Raw genomic sequence first — 19,124 nt, forward strand, 5'->3', positions numbered from 1 at the left:
CCTCCTGCTCCTGCAGGTAGTTCGACTTCTCCAGGAATTATTCAGGAATCGGTGGAGACCCACCACCATCGCCCTTGGCGGTTTGTTTGCCTGCGGCTCCTTCATCAGCGCCCTGTGCGCTCGGTCTACCTCCATTGCAACATTGGTGGGACCGGAAGATCCTGTTGTTGGCCAATGGTGAGCCGTCTTTGCCATGGGAAACTCACCATGGAGTGTGGGGGGGGGGGGGGGGCGAGGGACAGGGAGGGGAGAAAATCCCCCTTATATCCACTTCTGTGGAAAGAGAAAAACTAGAAGCTAAAGACAACCAAAACACAAAGTCAGGAAGTACTGTGATATGAATGTGGAACCTGCTACCACACGGAATATTTGAGGCAACTAGAATAAATGCATTTAAGGGAAAACAAGACAGCATACGCAGGAGAAGGGAATAGAGAGTTACACTGATGGAGTTAGATGAGAAAGGATGGGAGGACGTTTGGGAGGAGCATAAACACTGGCAAGACCTAGTTGAGTCAATGGCCTGTTTTAGTGCTGTATATTCGATGTGCTTCTAAGATAATATGGGAATCGGGATGATCATTTCTCATGACATTAAAATGCCTTGGGCCCTTTTTTAAGTAAAAGGCAGCACTTTGTTGCCATTGCCTTTCCAAGCCTTTAAGAATCCGAAAGGAGTCTCATTAATGAGGCCGAGATAATCCAGGAGATGATGAATTTTGACTGAACCATTCACTTCCGATTTACGACTCATGGAGACTATTTGCCGAGTGACGTTCCAGGAGTAAACAATAACAGACAGCGTGATGAAATCAGTAAATTAGTTAGCAAAATCGAAAACGAAACAATTGCAACACAGCGGCACGTTGAGTGAAGATTGAAAATGAAACAATTAGTGTGAAAAATGTGCTGAAGAATTATTGCAAAATTGTTAAAATGAAACCAAAAGATGTGATTTGAATTCAACGAGAAAACCCCCGCAAAATGATGTCGAAATATCAGTCAGAATTTCAAATGGTCGGAGTAAAAGCACAAGGAAAGAAAGCATGAAGGGAATGATCAATCTGCTCAATATGAAAATATGCTAACTCAGGACAGGATTGAAAAGTTTTGAAATGAGCTACAAGTGATTAATATTGTAGTAAACATTTTTTTCCAACAGAAACTTTCTTTTCGTCCTCTGACCATGCAGCATCACTTTTATAGCACAAGCAAAATTTCAACTGAAAAAATGTTCCCGTTTACTATGATAGAAATTTCCACGTAATTCTTGCCGATGTTCTATGTTACACCTTTGAGAGATGTCAATCACAGAACCAGGACTGCAGGAGTCCATTCAGCCCATCAAGTCGGCACTGGCTAACAATGAGGGCAGGAACAAACCTTGAAAACATTTTTCTTTCCAATATCAGCGCAAAAGTTTCTCTTTTCAGGAAAAAGAACTGTGAGTTAACTATCTGCTGTATTTTGAGTGAGCCATGGGGATGTGTGCTGAAATCAACGGCAGCTGGGAGTTAAACTTACTCTCCAGTCCTCCTGGACGCCGTGGAGGAGAGAAGAATGACCCTGAACCCCAGTCCAGGAGGAAGGCTGCAAGGCGCCGCCATTCTCCATGCCTGGACGCAGGTGGCAGAGATGGTCAATGTCGCCTGGACTGGCATGCAGTGCCAGGAGAGACTACACAACCTGCTCGGGGTGGCCAGAGTGAGTTGGCACACACCCGTCCCACACACCCGTAACCCTCCCCCCTCCCCCCGGGGGGGCGGCTGAACCCCCATCCTGTTCCACATGCCAGCGCCCATGCCAGCCGCCATGGCCGGGTGCCCTGGCCACTGATGCCATCATCTACCCAAAAGCTGGGCTGCAAGCGTCGGAGCGTCTAACAGTGTCGTTGTTTCTGTTTGGCCCCCCGCCCCAGGAAAAGGCCACATACAACCACTGGGAGGGGGAGAAGACCGAAGGGGGACCACTAGACCTGCAGCCCCTCACCATGCCCAAGCAGAGGACACTGGACGTGGTCTGCGGCCCGGAGGAAAGGGAGGTCACCAAGGTGGAGGTCGACGGCGGGCGAGCAAGTGAGACCCTGCTTAGTTGTGGATCACCATGACATGTGTGGGCACCCCCACACCCCCTCAGCCCACACCCCCCTCACCCCTGCTGTGCCTTCTAAGCCAGTGTGTCTTTAACCCGTATACAATGGACAAATGACCACACAAGTTGTTTAATATGATATTAGTTTATTACACACACAAAGTTAGCACACACATACAAGTTGCACTCCAAACTAACACACAAGAACGACCCTAACTTCACGTCCAGGTGGCTGGCAAGTAAACAGATATGGCGTTATCTGGAATCCGTCGTCAGGCAATGCTGGATGTCTGTTGCTGGCCGTCTGTGTCCCCGGTTCTGGTCCCTCTGTGGATGGCGTGGATGTTCCTATCCTTGGCTGGTGAAGGTATCACTGCTGTTGCCGTTGGTGGTCGAGAGAGCGAATGGCGGAGCAGACTCGAAGGGCCGAGTGCCTCCTCCTGCGTCTATTTGTGATGTTGCAATGCAACATCTGGACTGCAGGCTTTATATATTTGCAAGCTGCAGCCTGTCTGTGTCCATGTATTGCCCAATGTTCCATCGATCTTTGTGGACGGCCATTTCAGAAGGCCACATATCCCTCCTCTTGATAGTTCAGGCGAAGCATGGTGAAGACTCAATGGGCCGAATGGCCTCCTTCTGCACTGTATGTTCTATTTTCTATGTTCTATGTTCTATGTTGTATCACAGACTCAGACCAATACCTGCCCTGCATCCCCAGTCACCTGTCTGTTTGTTAAGACCCTAACTCTACATGCACAAATCCCTAATACATAATACACCAATAACAAAGACTAATGTACATTACATAATGGACCCAATACGGTTAGAGAAATGGAAGTGTCCTTACTGTAAGATACAATTGGCAGTCTAAAGCAAAGGTTGGAAAATATCGTGAATTTAATACAAAAGCGGAGAAATACTTTCTGGTACAAATTGCAAAATATCGCCGGTAGTGGAGATGAATGAAAACAGGCTGATCTTAAGAATTTGCAGTTCTACAAAGGTCATATGTAAGCCAACTTGGATACTCATTGCAAAACAAGTATCAGTCCCCGGGGATCTTTAGTTTGGCTGAATTAAAGGAGCCCGTGCAGTAAACATGGGTCCCATATCCTGGCGCACCGTGATAGAACATAGAACAGTACATTACAGGCCCTTCGGCCCACGATGTTGCGGTGACCATTTATCCTAATCTAAGATCAACCTAACCTACACCCCTTCAATTTACTGCTGCCCATGTGCCTGTCCAAGAGTCACTTAAATGTCCCCAATGACTCAGACTCCACCACCTCTGCTGGCAGCACATTCCACACACCCACCACTCTCTGTGAGTAAAGAACCTACCTTTGACATCTCCCCTATACCTTCCTCCAATCACCTTAAAACTATGTCCCCTCGTGACAGCCTTTCCGCCCTGGGGAACAGTCTCTGGCTATCCATTCTATCCATGCCTCTCATCACATGGTACACCTCTATCAAGTCATCTCTCTTCCTTCTTCGCTCCAGTGAGAAAAGCCCTGGCTCCCTCAATCTTCCTTCATAAGACATGTCCTCCATTCCAGGCAGCATCCTGGTAAATCTCCTCTGTACCCTCTCCGAAGCATCCACATCCTTCCTATAATGAAGCGACCAGAACTGGACACAATATTCCAAGTGTGGTCTAACTAGGGTTTTATAAAGCTGCAGCAAAACCTTGCTGCTCTTAAACTCAATCCCCCTGTTAATGAAAGCCAACACACCATACGCCTTCTTAACAACCCTATTAACCTGGGTGGCAACTTTGAGGGATCTATGTACGTGCACCCCAAGATCCCTCTGTTCCTCCATACTTCCAAGAATCCTGTCTTTAACCCTGTATTCAGCATTCAAATCCGACCTTCCAAACTGAATCACTTCACATTTATCAAAGTTGAACTCCATCTGCCACCTCTCAGCCCAGATCTGCATCCTGTCAATGTCCTGTTGTAACCTGCAACAGCCCTCAACACTATCTACAACTCCCCTAACCTTCGTGTCATCGGCAAACTTACTAACCCTTCCACTTCCTCATCCAAGTCATTTATAAAAACCACAAAGAGCAGAGGTCCCAGAACAGATCGTTGCGGGACACCACTGGTCACCGGCCTCCAGGCGCAATACATTCTATCCACTACCACTTCTTTCGGCCAGCCAATTCTGTATCCAGACAGCCAAATTTCCGTGTATCCCATGCCCCCTAACTTTCTGAATGAGCCTACCATGGGGAACCTTATCAAATGCCTTACTGAAATCCATATACACCACATCCACTGCCCGACCTTCGTCAATGTGTTTCATCACATCCTTAAAGAATTCAATGAGGCTTGTGGGGCATGATCTGCCCCTCACAAAGCCATGCTGACTATCTTTAATCAAATTATGTTTTTCTAAATAATCATAAATCCTATCTCTCAGAATCCTTTCCAATATTTTGTTCACCACAGACGTAAGACTGATGGGTCTGTAATTCCCAGGGATTTCCCTATTCCCTTTCTTGGAGAGTGAGGACGCAAAGATCATTGCCAACGGCGCAGCAATCTCCTCCCTCTCTTCCCGTAGTAACCTTGGGTATATCCTGTCTGGCCCAGGGGACTTATCTATCCTGATGCTTTTCAAAATTTCCAGCACATCTTCCTGCTTAATATCAACATGTTCGAGTCTATTAACCTGGTTCACACTGTTCTCATGAGCAACGAGGTCCCTCTCTCTAGTGAATACTGAAGCAAAGTATTCATTTAGGGCCTTCCCCCATCTCCTCAGACTCTAGGCACAAGTTCCTTCCACTATCCCTGATCGACCCTACTCTCACTCTGATCACCAATCTGATCTCTGCTGTCCACCTGCGGAATTGGACTGTGAGGATGATGAGGTAGTTTAAGGTAAATAGGGTCAGCATGACAACCAGGTGGGAGAGGAGTCTCTGAAGGTTAGAGCCCCAATCCCAGGAATCATCCCACCAAGTTCTGGCTGTGCCTTCTGAATCTGTCGGGTGACATCCTAGGTTTGCTGTCTATGGGTGTCCTGAGGGACTAAGCATAGTTTCTGTTATTATCGCACGCCTAATTTCTGTCTTCATTCTATCATACTGTCACCATCCGTGACACCCCCCCTTTCCGCATTTTATTTAAACATGTTCGAACCCAACACAGCATCCTCTTGGCTGAGGCTTGGAGTGGTCAGAACCTGTCTTGGACCACTTCCTTCTTAACGCAACCATATACTGGTTGAAGTTTGGCTTAACCAGCCGAACCTCAAGGCGGACAGCTGCATACGGTTTCGTCCCAGGACCACAGAGGTCTGAGGGGTGGGGGGGGGAATTGTAGGGCAGCCCGATTCCTTCACAGCAGCAATCACCATAAGGTTGCTAAGCATAAATAGCATGTGGCCTCTGTAGAAGAGTGAAGGAGAGGATAAGTTGTGACCTGAGTCACTGAATACATTTTTTGTCCCACAAGCAAACGGTGAGGTGTGGGGCAAAGGTTTTGGTTTGAGACCTGCCCAAGTGTTTGGTACTGTAAGTAGCGAATTCAGATAGTGGGAGTCAGAGGGAAAGAGGGGTTAGGGGTGAGAGAGGTGCTTATGGGACGCGGCGGGCGAAGAATGTGTGGGGTCCCCAGGTGGGGTGGAGGAAATGCAATTACTCCTCTACCCTAGTGTTTTGAATGGTTCTGTAGGTCCCCGGATAGGGCGGGGGAAATGCCATAACTCTACGAACCAAGTGTGTTGAAGAACGGGACGAGTGTGTATTCCGAGGAAGGGGCTACTTCCTACGTCTGAACAGACCGGTGGTTGGAATGGCAGGAACGCGATGGTGATATGTTGGGTGTCCAAGGACAGATAATAGTGTGTGGTTGGTGAGGGACTACCTCCTAGTCTGTGAAAGGTGGGGTGATCCCCACGCACAGCGAAGGTGAAGATCGGACTCAGATTGGGGGGGGGGTGCAGAAAATGGTCAGGGAATGAATATAATCGATCGTAGGTTGATCCCAGTGATATACACTAGGGGGAAGTGTGCAGGTAGTGTACATACCAATTTCTCTGAGTAGTGGGGGACGATCGTGGAGTTGTGTGGCAGGCACACAATGTTGTATGGGTTGGTGGTCTGCTATCAGTGGTGGCGAAAGATGGCTCAGCGTGGGTGCTGATGATGAAGGTGCTCTGAGATTCTGATCAGTGAGAGGTGAGGGACAGTTCGAATTGCAAATAACTTGCAGGGAGGAGAAGAAGGGATGGGGAGACAAGGGTGAAACAATGCACAAACATAGAACACTAGCGTGCGTGGAGCACAGATGATGGGGCAGTTTCCATCAGGAAATCATGTACCATGCTTATTGGGAGGCGTCTGATTGTCATCATCTGGACACTTCAGAGTGTTTGTGCTCCACACACCTTAGAACACTACGCTCCGCAGTTGTTCTTGTAATACCCCCATGGGAGGTTCATCCATGGAATCATTTACCTCCCCTGGTCGCCAGACCCGCATCTGTCGGTTGCTTGCATTCATTGGGTTCAGGGTTACCATCTCTGGCTAAGGCGTCAGCCTTGCAGTTGCCAGGTGGGGAGGTGTGGTGATGGCTCTTCACCTCAATGATGCCTTAGTTGCGGCCAATGGCTTCTTACGGATTGGCGCACGTTTCCCGTGCACTTCGCTCATGTCTTCCCACCAAGTGTGCCCTACCGCCCAGGGACCTGTCTCGGTACCTGTTCAAATGTCAGACCACATCGGCCTACTTTTCCCTTTGATATATCTCCGTACTACCCCCTCCCATATGGGACACCACTTTGCTCCTGTCTTCCGCGCCTCTACATCTCTACTTGTTGTCTGAGCTGCCATATTTATTTTAGGGGGTAGAGGGCAGATTGGACAGCGGGTACAACTTGTGGCTATATTCCGGCCCTAATCCCTCTGAAGCTGCATGCAAATTAGCAGAGTTGACCCTATCCTCCCTTGTTAGGTACGCATCCAGTTAGTACACACTTCCAAAATTCAGTGATTTGTCTAATACAGAGTTTCGACCTGTGGTTTGTTTGTGATTTGCAAATAATCCTCAAGAGTAGAGACCTTTATATTCCCTTTGATTTACTTGGCATACTGGCCGTTTCGTGGGTCAGTTTCCTTCTTAATTCTGGCTCTTTGCGGGCAGCCATTTTAGATGTCCACACCCCTCACCCCCCACCCCCTCACCCTTACCCCCTCACCTCCGGCCTTTTATCCGCCAGTGCCCATAGGGCAACATGCATCCCATCTATTGCCTCCTGGACCTGGGTATCCAGGCGATGGCAGCTGCCCGGCACCCTGGTGGGCTCGGTCCACATGGCCCTGGATGTCCTGGTCCGCCTGGGCATATAGGGCATTCCTGATGGTGCGGATGCGCCTGTGCACCGAGGTCTGTGAGATCCCGGACAGGTCCCCACTCGGCCACTGGAAGGAACCTGTCACGTAAAGGTTCAGGGCGACCGTCAGCTTGACGATCACCGGGAACGGGTGTCCTTCCCCATACTCCCGCAGTGCCAGGTGTGCCATCATCTGGAAGATGTGTCACACTGTCTGCTCATCCGCAGTCTCCAATGGTATGCCCAGTCCGATAGGTCCTCGAATGACAGGCAATGCCGGTACACATGAGGCCTCATTCAGCGTCTCCATTGCACCTCCTCCTCCTCCTTGACCTGTTGGGTGGCTGGCCCTACAGCCTGTGCAGCCACCACGTGCCCCTCTGCTGCCTGCTCTGCTGCTGCGGCCTCCCCCTCCTCTCTGAGTGGCCCCTGCTCACGTTGCCGCAAGGTATCTCACAGGGCTACAGCCATCACCACAGCAGCCAGCATTGCAGGTCGATGTCCAAATGCCATTGTCTGCAAGGGGTGGAAGATCCACATATTAGCATGGCGCATACCCCCATGCCCTGCCAGGTTCCATGGGCTAGACGGTGGCCCCGGTTGGCACTGTGGGCCCCGCCCACGCAAGTCCCCCTCCCACCCAACCCAACACCCTGCCCTATCGGTATCCGGCCCCGTCGGTGCCCCCGGTCCTGGCACTCTCCCTGCTAGGTAGGGCAGTAGATGTTGTCTATATGGACTTCAGTAAGGCCTTTGACAAGGTCCCTCATGGTAGACTAGTACAAAAGGTGAAGTCACACGGGATCAGGGGTGAACTGGCAAGGTGGATACAGAACTGGCTAGGCCATAGAAGGCAGAGGGTAGCAATGGAGGGATGCTTTTCTAATTGGAGGGCTGTGACCAGTGGTGTTCCACAGGGATCAGTGCTGGGACCTTTGCTCTTTGTAGTATATATAAATGATTTGGAGGAAAATGTAACTGGTCTGATTAGTAAGTTTGCAGACGACACAAAGGTTGGTGGAATTGCGGATAGCGATGAGGACTGTCTGAGGATACAGCAGGATTTAGATTGTCTGGAGACTTGGGCGGAGAGATGGCAGATGGAGTTTAATCCGGACAAATGTGAGGTAATGCATTTTGGAAGGTCTAATGCAGGTAGGGAATATACAGTGAATGGTAGAACCCTCAAGAGTATTGAAAGTCAAAGAGATCTAGGAGTACAGGTCCACAGGTCATTGAAAGGGGCAACACAGGTGGAGAAGGTAGTCAAGAAGGCATACGGCATGCTTGCCTTCATTGGCCGGGGCATTGAGTATAAGAATTGGCAAGTCATGTTGCAGCTGTATAGAACCTTAGTTAGGCCACACTTGGAGTATAGTGTTCAATTCTGGTCGCCACACTACCAGAAGGATGTGGAGGCTTTAGAGAGGGTGCAGAAGAGATTTACCAGAATGTTGCCTGGTATGGAGGGCATAAGCTATGAGGAGCGGTTGAATAAACTCGGTTTGTTCTCAGTGGAACGAAGGAGGTTGAGGGGCGACCTGATAGAGGTATACAAAATTATGAGGGGCATAGACAGAGTGGATAGCCAGAGGCTTTTCCCCAGGGTAGAGGGGTCAATTACTAGGGGGCATAGGTTTAAGGTGAGAGGGGCAAGGTTTAGAGTAGATGTACGAGGCAAGTTTTTTACGCAGAGGGTAGTGGGTACCTGGAACTCGCTACCGGAGGAGGTAGTGGAAGCAGGGACGATAGGGACATTTAAGGGGCATCTTGACAAATATATGAATAGGATGGGAATAGAAGGATACGGACCCAGGAAGTGTAGAAGATTGTAGTTTAGTCGGGCAGTATGGTCGGCACGGGCTTGGAGGGCCGAAGGGCCTGTTCCTGTGCTGTACATTTCTTTGTTCTTTGTTCTTTGTACCAGGGGCACCGTGGCTGGCACTGCCCTCACTTGGGCTGCTTTGGGTCTGGCCCTGGGTGGGCCCCCCGGTGGGTGGCTGCCAGTTGGGTGGGGTGTTCGGCAGTGGGCGCGTTGTGGCGGGGGCTGGGAGCTGAGTGGGAGCACCCTACAGCCGGTGCCACTGTGTAGAACCAGGGGCCGGGGTGGGTGGTCAATGGGTATTCAGCAAGGTGGCGGTCGGTTCCTGGGGACGGCCCTAGTCCTGTGGGGGAGCACCCCAGCTGCTTGGCCCACCCTCCTCCTCCCCCCCACTCCCCATCCCCTCCCCTGGCCCTGGCTGGTTCCCCCCCCCACCCCACCCCGCCCTCTGCAGCCAGCACGGCTGATGTCCGGCTCAGCAGCCGCAGTCACTGCGCGCCATTTCCACCTCCTCACTCTCGCTCATCAGCCAGGACGGCAGGTTTACGATTTTTAAAACCACAAGTGAACCACGCCGTTCGGAACTTGGCCCATCGGTAGCGGTGAATCGCGGAGGCCCCAGAGCATAGGGTGTTAGGTCCGCTAATAGTATGCCTACTGTACTTTAACCTCACGCGGCGAGCGATGTATTTACTCCATTTTCGGTGTGCCGGAGCATCCCAATTTATCGTCACACCGGTGCCTACCCTGATTTTGACGTCGGAAGCTAGTCTCCGCCCAATCGCCCTATGGTTTCATGATCATCATGAGACTTTTAATTCCAGATATTTATTGGATTCAAATGTCACCATCTGCCATGGCAGGATGGTGACATTTGACATTTTATGGCAGCACGGTAGCATTGTGGTTAGCACAATTGCTTCACGGCCCCAAGGTCCCAGGTTCGATTCCGGCTTGGGTCACTGTCTGTGCGGAGTCTGCACATCCTCCCCGTGTGTGCGTGGGTTTCCTCCGGATGCTCCGGTTTCCTCCCACAGTCCAAAGATGTGCAGGTTCGGTGGATTGGCCATGATAAATTGCCCTTAGTGTCCAAAATTGCCCTGAGTGTTGGGTGGGGTTACTGGGTTATGGGGATAGGGCGGAGGTGTTGCCCTTGGGTAGGGTGCTCTTTCCAAGAGCCGGTGCAGACTCGATGGGCCGAATGGCCTCCTTCTGCACTGTAACTTCTATGAATTCTATGATTCGAACCTGAGTCTCCCTGGCATTATCCTGGACTCTGGATTACAAATTCAGTGATAATACCACAATGTCATCATCTCCTCCATTAGGATGAGGAGCAGGAGTCGGCCATTTGGCCCCACATGTCCACTCCACTGTTCAATAGGATCTGGTTGAACTGACTGTAGCCTCAACCCCACATTGACCTCACTCCCCCCCCCCCAATGACGTTTGACCCCCTTGTTAGTCAAGAATCTACCTGCCTCTGCCCTAACAATATTCAGTGACACTGCCTCCACCACTCACTGACACACAGAATGGCAGCCTGATGGCACAAAGATTGCCCTCTCCCCTCTTTCTAGGTCTATTAGAAGCCACAGGCTATTCTCCAGCTGCTGCTGTGGAGTAGGAGAACCCTCCCAAATATTATTTTTTCCATTTTAAATCGGATACTCCTTAATTTTAAAGTGTGTTCCATAATTCTCTCTCCCAGAGGGAAAAACATCCTTTCAGGATCCACCTGTTAAATCCCCTCACGGTCTAGGGGGCAGCACAATGGCGAGGTCCCAGGTTCGATCCCGGCTCTGGGTCACTGTCCGTGTGGAGTTTGCACATTCTCCCCGTGTTGCGTGGGTTTCACCCCCAGAACCCAAAGATATGCAGGCTAGGTGGATTGGCCACGCTGAATTGCCCCTTAATTGGAAATAATGAATTGGGTACTCTAAATTTATATATTTTTAAAATCCCGTCACGATCTTATATGTTGCAGTTTCTCATCCTTCTCAACTCCAATGGATGCAGGCCCAGCCTGTACAGAAACATAGAAAATAGGAGCAGGAGCCGGCCATTCAGCCCTACGAACCTGCTCCACCATTTGTTATGATCATGCCTAATCATCCAACCTGTTCCCGCTTTACCTCCATAATCATTGATCGCTTTGGCCCAAAGCTTTATATGTAACTCCTTCTTGAAAATATACAGAGCGGGATTTTTCGTTTCTCAGACTAAGTGTGGGCGGCAACGGAGAATTTGTTGACCTCCACCTCAGCAAAACTGGCGCTACACCTGGACTGATTCCACTACTGTTAAGGGGCTAGCACCGGTGCCATGTGGAACTCAATCGATTCCATTGAGAATTGGTGCTGGATTCGCCGGTTTCACGATTGACACTCAGGAGGCTAACAAACTGCAGCCGCGTATACGGGTATCTTGACGCTTTCTTGCTCAGGAATTAACTGCTCAGGAATTAACTGCTCCCGTTCCTCCGGGCCGCCATCCATGACCAGGGCCCTCGGCCCGGCCACTCCCCACACGCACCGTCCCAGCCAACAAGATGGCAGCGAGGACAGCAACACCCCATTTCACCGACGCAAACTCGAGACCCTCTTGGACGTGGTGGATGAGAGGTGGATGACCCTGTACCCCAGCCCGGGAAGGAGATTGCCAGCTTCCGCCGTTCATCGTGCCACCAGGTGTCAGATGCGGCCAGCACCACCGGCAACACTATCCGGACCAGTCAGCAGTGCCGGAAGAAACCACATGACCTCCTCAGGGCGGCCAGGGTGAGTAGGCAGCACTGTGCCCCTGGCACTAAATCGCATCTCATACACCCGTAACTCGATCCCCCCCCCCCCCCCCCGCAACCCAGAGGGTGGCCGAACCCCCACCTTACCCCACATGCCGGGTGCCCTGGTTACTGAGGCCACCAATTACCCACTTTCTGGGCTGCATGAGTCGGACTGCCTAACACTGCGTTTTCTGTTTTCCCCCCTCCCCAGGAGAAGGCCGCGCACAACCACCGGGAGCGGGAGAAGACAGGAGGGGAACCGCCAGACCTGCAGCCCTTCATCCTGGCCGGGCAGAGGGCCCTGGTCATGGACGGCGGCCCGGAGGAACGGGAGCAGTTAATTCCTGAGCAGTTAATTCCTGAGCAAGAAAGCGTCAAGATACCCATTGCATGAGTATTGTCACTGGATTTATAATCCAGATACCAGAGTAAGGCTCTGGCTTGAGTCTCACCATGATAGCTGTGATTGGGTACCTGACTTAATTTAAAATCATGTATACACTAAAGAATAATTGGCAGTATAGGGGGCAAGTATTGTTCCACTCTTTTAATAGCTGCAAAATGAATTAGTGGGGTAGAGGAAGAAAGAGAGAAGTGAAATAAAAACAATGTGAATTCCTGGTACATATTCTGTGAGCGCATGCATAGAACCTGTGACATCCCATTTGAGATGATGTGGAGATTCCGGCGTTGGACTGGGGTGAGCACAGTAAGAAGCCTTACAACACCAGGTCAAAGTCCAACAGGTTTGTTTCAAATCACTAGCTTTCGGAGCACCGCTCCTTCCTCAGGTGAATCCTGAGGAAGGAGCAGTGCTCCGAAAGCTAGTGATTTGAAACAAACCTGTTGGACTTTAACCTGGTGGTGTAAGACTTCTTACTGATCCCATTTGAGGGTAGAAAAATGGGCACATAGCTCTTTGCTGGATACAGGCAGGAATGCGTTTTAACATTACTGCCAGCAAATGCCAACATCTGTAGAATGTGGAATTCCCACAGCAGAAGATTTCATCCTTTAAGGAATATGGGAAGGTAAGATTATCAGACAATACTGTCATAATATACACCAGTATATCATGGTGCAGACACACACACTGATGGACACACAGCAAGACCAATCAACACACACAACACCGCAGCCAATCACCAGTTAGAGCACACGCACTATATAGACAGAGGGCATCAGAGTTCCCGCTCATTTGGGATGCAGCCTCCTACAAGGACAGAGCTTACTGCTTACAGCACAGATCATCACCATGTGCTGAGTGCCTACTGGTTAGGACAGGCATAGGTCTTTAGTTTAATCTAACATCGTGTTAACCCACAGTGAAAGTATGTTCAACAGTTTCTAACTTAATAAAATAGTGTTGTACTATTTTAAGTGTTGGTGGCTTGTATGTGTTCCACGGATCCAGAGCACCCAACACATCATGATACCAGGAGTTGAGGGATATTAGAACTTTGTAGACCTACCTGCAAGTGATCTGCCTTCCACCAGCATCTTTTGAGCGCTATGTATCCCAACAGCATTTTCAGGGTATGGATGAACCTTTCCAGTCCTTTCTCACCCACCTCCGCATCTTTGCGAAGTCCTGTAATTACGGGCCCACCTCCGACTCCATGATACATGACCAGATCGTTTTCGGTGTTCAGTCGGACCCCTACGCCAGCAGCTCCTCAAGGTAAAGCAGCTCACCCTAAGGATTGCCATCGAGACCTGCGTGCTACACGAACACGCCACTAGTCGGTATTCCCACATCCAAGCGGCTGAAACGGCGCGGCAAGGTCCCCACGAGGCAGAACGGGTCCAAACAATCGAGCAACTCCAGGGCCTCAGCCTGGGTGAGGGCGGCCATTTCGCAGACTCCCGCGCTTGTGCGCACCGAACAAGGGGACAGCAGCATCGATGAACGTACTGCGCAGGCGCGCACCACGTACGACCGCACCGCGCATGCGCAGTGGCGCAGCGCACGTACTGACGCTACAACGTGCGGCAACTGTGGCTCCGTCCACTTAAAGCGGCAATGCCCTGCCAAATCCCGATGATGCCTACGATGTGGCAAACTTGGCCACTATGCTGCTTTATGCAGATCAGCTCAGCCTGCCAACTCATATCGCTTCAGCCAGCCTCACAGGAATGTCTGGGCCATTCAACCCATGGTCACTGAGTCCGATGCGGACCTACTACCCGATATTGACACCAAGGACCCGAAGGCGCCTTTTCGAGTCGGTATCGTTACAAAAAACAGGATGTCCCCAAAGCAAAGAATCCAGCCTCTATCCGTATACAGCATCGATCCAGATGATGAGTGGTGTGCCACCCTGACGGTCAACCGGTCCCAAATATGATTGCGCCTGGACACTGGTGCCTCTGCCAATCTCATGTCTGACCTCCAAAGCCTTTGTGTCAAATCAGCCATCCTTCCATCAGCCTGCCAGCTATTGGATTATAATGGCAATGCCATTGCTGCCAGCTGCTCGTGCCAATTTGAAGTAACGCACAGGTCACGCAAAGCCATCCTTCCCTTTGAAATCGTGGGCTCCTCGAAAGCCTCCCTGCTTGGCGCGCAGGCATGCAAGCTGTTGAACCTAGTTCAGAGAGTTCACTCTCTCTCTCCTGCTGACACGTCTGCCTTTCAGGACACCGACTTCAGGACGCAGTTCGACGCCATTATCAACCAGCACCACAACGTCTTCGAGGGCATGGGCACGCTCCCATACACCTACAAGATTTTATTAAAACCGAATGCCATGCCTGTGGTGCACGCACCTCGCAGGATCCCACCACCCCTTTAGGTCCGCCTCAAGCAGCAGCTGCAGGACCTCCAGAACCAAGGAGTGATTTCCAAAGTCACAGAACCGACCAACTGGGTCAGTTCTATGGTATGTGTATAAAAGCCTTCCAGCGAATTGAGAATTTGCATTGATCCCAAGGATCTAAATCGCAATATCATGAGGGAGCAATATCCAATTCCCATGCGCGAAGAGCTCACATGTGAGCTGGCTCGCGCCAAGCTCTTCACCAAACTCAACGCCTCAAAAGGATTCTGGCAAATCCAGCTCGATAAATCCAGCAGGAAACTTTGAACATTTAACACCCCCTTTGGCAGATATTTTTACAACAGGATGCCGTTTGGGATCATATCTGCATCCAAAGTGTTCCATAGGATTATGGAACAAATGATGGAAGGTATTGAAGGTGTTCGCCTCTATGTCGATGACATAATCATTTGGTCCACCACACCGTTGGAGCATGTTAGTCACCTCCAGCGCGTATTCAGGCGTATACATGAGCACGGCTTCCGCCTCAACAGGGCCAAATGCTCTTTTGGTCAGACGGAACTCAAGTTCCTCGGGGACCACATCTCCCAATTGGGTGTGCAGCCGGATGCGGACAAGTTGGCTGCCATTACAGCGGTGAAAACACCAAGAAGGCGGTCCTCCGATTTCTGGGCCTGGTCAATTTTTTAGGGAAATTCATCCCTAACCTCGCCTCTCATACCACGGCTCTCAGGAACCTGATCAGGAAGACGACAGGCTTCCAATGGCTCCCTGCCCACGAGCGCGAATGGAGGGAACTCAAGGCAATACTGACTACGAGCCCGGTCTTTCGACCGATGCCAGTCAATCCGGCTTTGGGGCAGTGCTCCTTCAACATGATGAGGCCTCATCATGGGTCCCCGTTGCATCTGCGTCATGTGAGATGACCCCCACGGAGCAGCGCTACGCACAGATAGAAAAGGAGTGCCTGGGCCTTCTGACCGGTGTTGTTAAGTTTCACGATTATGTCTACGGACTTCCTCAATTCACCGTTGAGACCAACCATCGTCCGCTGGTCATTATAATACAGAAAGACTTGAACGACATGACGCCTCGCCTCCAGCGTATTCTTCTCAAGCTCCGGCGATACGGCTTCCAGCTGGCATACATCCCAGGCAAAGACCTTATCATTGCTGACGCTCTCTCCAGGGCAGTCAACACTCTATGTGACCCAGCGGGAATAGTCTGCCAGGTTGACGCCCATGTGGCATTCGCGGCCTCCAATCTACCTGCCTCGGATGAACGCCTCGTCCAAATTCGCCGTGAGACGGTGGCTGACCCCTTGCTACAGCGTGTCATGCGCCACCTAACGGATGGGTGGCTCAAGGGCCAATGCCCTCAATTCTATAATGTCAGGGATGATCTGGCGGTAGTAGACGGGGTTCTTCTAAAACTGGACCGCATTGTCATCCCGCAGAGCATGCGCCAGCTTGTCCTGGAACAACTACACGAGGGCACCTTGGCGTGGAAAAGTGCCACCTACAGGCCCGAGAGGCAGTGTACTGGCCCGGCATTAATGATGACATAGCTAACACAGTGCTCAACTGCCCCACTTGTCAGCACTTCCAGCCGGCCCAACCACGTGAGGCCCGACAGCCCCATGAGTTGGTCACGTCACCATGGACCAAGTCTGCATCCCCCTGTCCCTCTGCATCCCCCTGACTTTGACACAGTCCAGCCCGCTCCTGAACCGGCGGCTCTCAACCCACCCTTGAGGCGGTCAACCAGAATTCGTTGCCCATCTCAGAGACTAAATTTATGAACTTTGTGAACTTATGGACACTCTGAATTGTTTCCTTGCTTTGTTTGATCGTTTCCCTGGTTTGTATATAATGTTGATCTCGTTACTCTTGTTGCATACTGCTCCTCTGCACCAGGCACCTTCCCATGTAAATAGCTTAGTTCTCATGTACGTAGTCCTGTAAATATGTCTTCGCACCACACACGTAGTTAGGAACATTCTCACCACACATTATTTATTGCCACACATATGCATTTTCTTTATAAAAGGTCGGATGTCATAATATACACCAGTATATCATGGTGCAGACACACACACTGATGGACACACAGCAAGACCAATCAACACACACAACACCGCAGCCAATCACCAGTTAGAGCACACGCACTATAAAGACAGGGGGCATCAGAGTTCCCGCTCATTCGGGATGCAGCCTCTTAGAAGGACAGAGCTTACAGCTTACAGTGCAGATCTTCACCATGTGCTGAGTGCATAGACTGGAAACTTTGCACATTTAACACCCCCTTTGGCATAGTTTAATCTAACATCGTGTTAACCCACAGTGAAAGTACGTTCAACAGTTTCTAACTTAATAAAATAGTGTTGTACTATTTTAAGTGTTGGTGGTGTATGTGTTCCACGGATCCAGAGCACCCAACACAGCAAATACCAGTATTAATGACTAATTAACCTGAAATTCAATGCCACAAGAGTTGCTCATTGACTAGTCTGACAATTCGTACTCACCAATGTTTAAGCCTGACAAAAACACAGCTCTTGCATTGCCTACTCATATAATAGTAAGGCACAAATTCAGGGTCCTCCAAGGCTCCTTTATTATCCAGGGACATTACATCTCAATTATTGGCAAACACGCCAGCTTCACTTTACGTAGTCAGTTAATGATGTCCATGTTGGCTGTGTCCATACATCTTCATTTTCAGTATATGAAGCTTAACTTTCTGATTAGGATAGCAATAAATGTACCTAAAAATGGCAGCACACTAATTGCAAATAGGCAAAAAAAACACTTTCTCGTCACTTATATAATACTTTGGGGTTAAGAATCAACATTTTGAAGATGAGGAAGTGATTTTGGAAGTATGATCATTTTCTGCAGGTGCATTTTGATAATATTTTAGGCATAAACATTGGGAAATATAGGGCAAGGAAGTCCCATTTTAGTTTGTACGAACATAGGAACAAGGAGCAGGAGTAGGCCATTCAGCCCCTCAAGCTTGTTCTGCCATTTAATGAGATCATGGCTGATCTGATAGTACCCTCTGATCTGCATCCTGTTTATCCACTGATAACCTTTCACCCCCTTGCTAACCAAGAATCTATCCACCTCCGCATTAAAAATATTCAAGGACTCTGCTTCTGGCACCTTTTTAGGAAGAGAGATCCAATGATGCATGACCCTCTGAGTGTCATTTTATAACCTTATTAGAAGGTTCCATTCTATCCATTAGTATTCTGAACACACGTCAAATTTCCATCTGCCGCTGTTGTGTTGGAAAAAAGAGCAACAGAATTATTCCTGTTCCCTTGCCCCTTCCCCATTCCCCAGCAAATATTTCCCTTTCAACTACCCAAGCAATTTCTTTTTAAAAGTTAGTATCGAACCTGCCTCACCACCCTCTCAAGCTGAGCATTCCACATCGTAACTGCGTCAGAAAAAGTCTCCTCCTCTTCCCTCGGATTCTTACACCGATTATCTTAAATCTGTGGACCTCTGTTTATCAACCCTTGACGAAATCATTAGCTTTACTGCAGCTTAGGTCAGCGTGCTGAGCACTAGCTGTGGATCAAAGACAGACATTTACCAAACGATCCATTTGCATGATGATTGCTGGGACACGCGCCGGGTTGTACTGAACAGCAACGTACTTCACTTATTTTTTTTTACTTCCAAGCCAGCAATCCCGGATAATACTAAGAAATGTGAGGCTCACATAGATTTACATTACCAGCATTACCCACCTGGAGGGGGAAAAAAAGCATTTACTGTAATTTTTAGTGACCTTTCAGCCCACACATGGTTCATGGTTCGAGATGCATTGCCCTTTAAAACGCTTTTGCTTTTGCACATGGCATAAATGGAAATGACAGAATATGAGAGAATACCTTTCCCAGCTACTGAGAGGGACTGTATGGGTTGAAAAGACAAATAATGAATTTTAGGATGAAGGAAATGAGATTTACTTTCGAGACAATTCGTTAACAGTGAATTGCATTTCACAGAACTCTTAAACGTGTACAAAATTTCTGGATTTTCTGCGAAGGTTGCTGTGCTTTTTTGTTATTGAGCTGTGAAATCTAGGAAAAGCCATGGCCAACAACTGGAAAGAGTCCAACAATCTAACAGTGGATGAGCAAAGATTTCCTCCAATGAAATATTCAGAAGATCAAAAGTTCTTGGAAAAGCATTGAATAAATAAATGGTCACTGTAGTACCCTCAATAGCGACACGATAGTGTGGAATGGTAAATTAAGGCTTTAATAAGCAGA

Source organism: Scyliorhinus torazame, chromosome 7 (genome assembly GCF_047496885.1).
Source record: "Scyliorhinus torazame isolate Kashiwa2021f chromosome 7, sScyTor2.1, whole genome shotgun sequence".
NCBI lineage: Eukaryota > Metazoa > Chordata > Chondrichthyes > Carcharhiniformes > Scyliorhinidae > Scyliorhinus > Scyliorhinus torazame.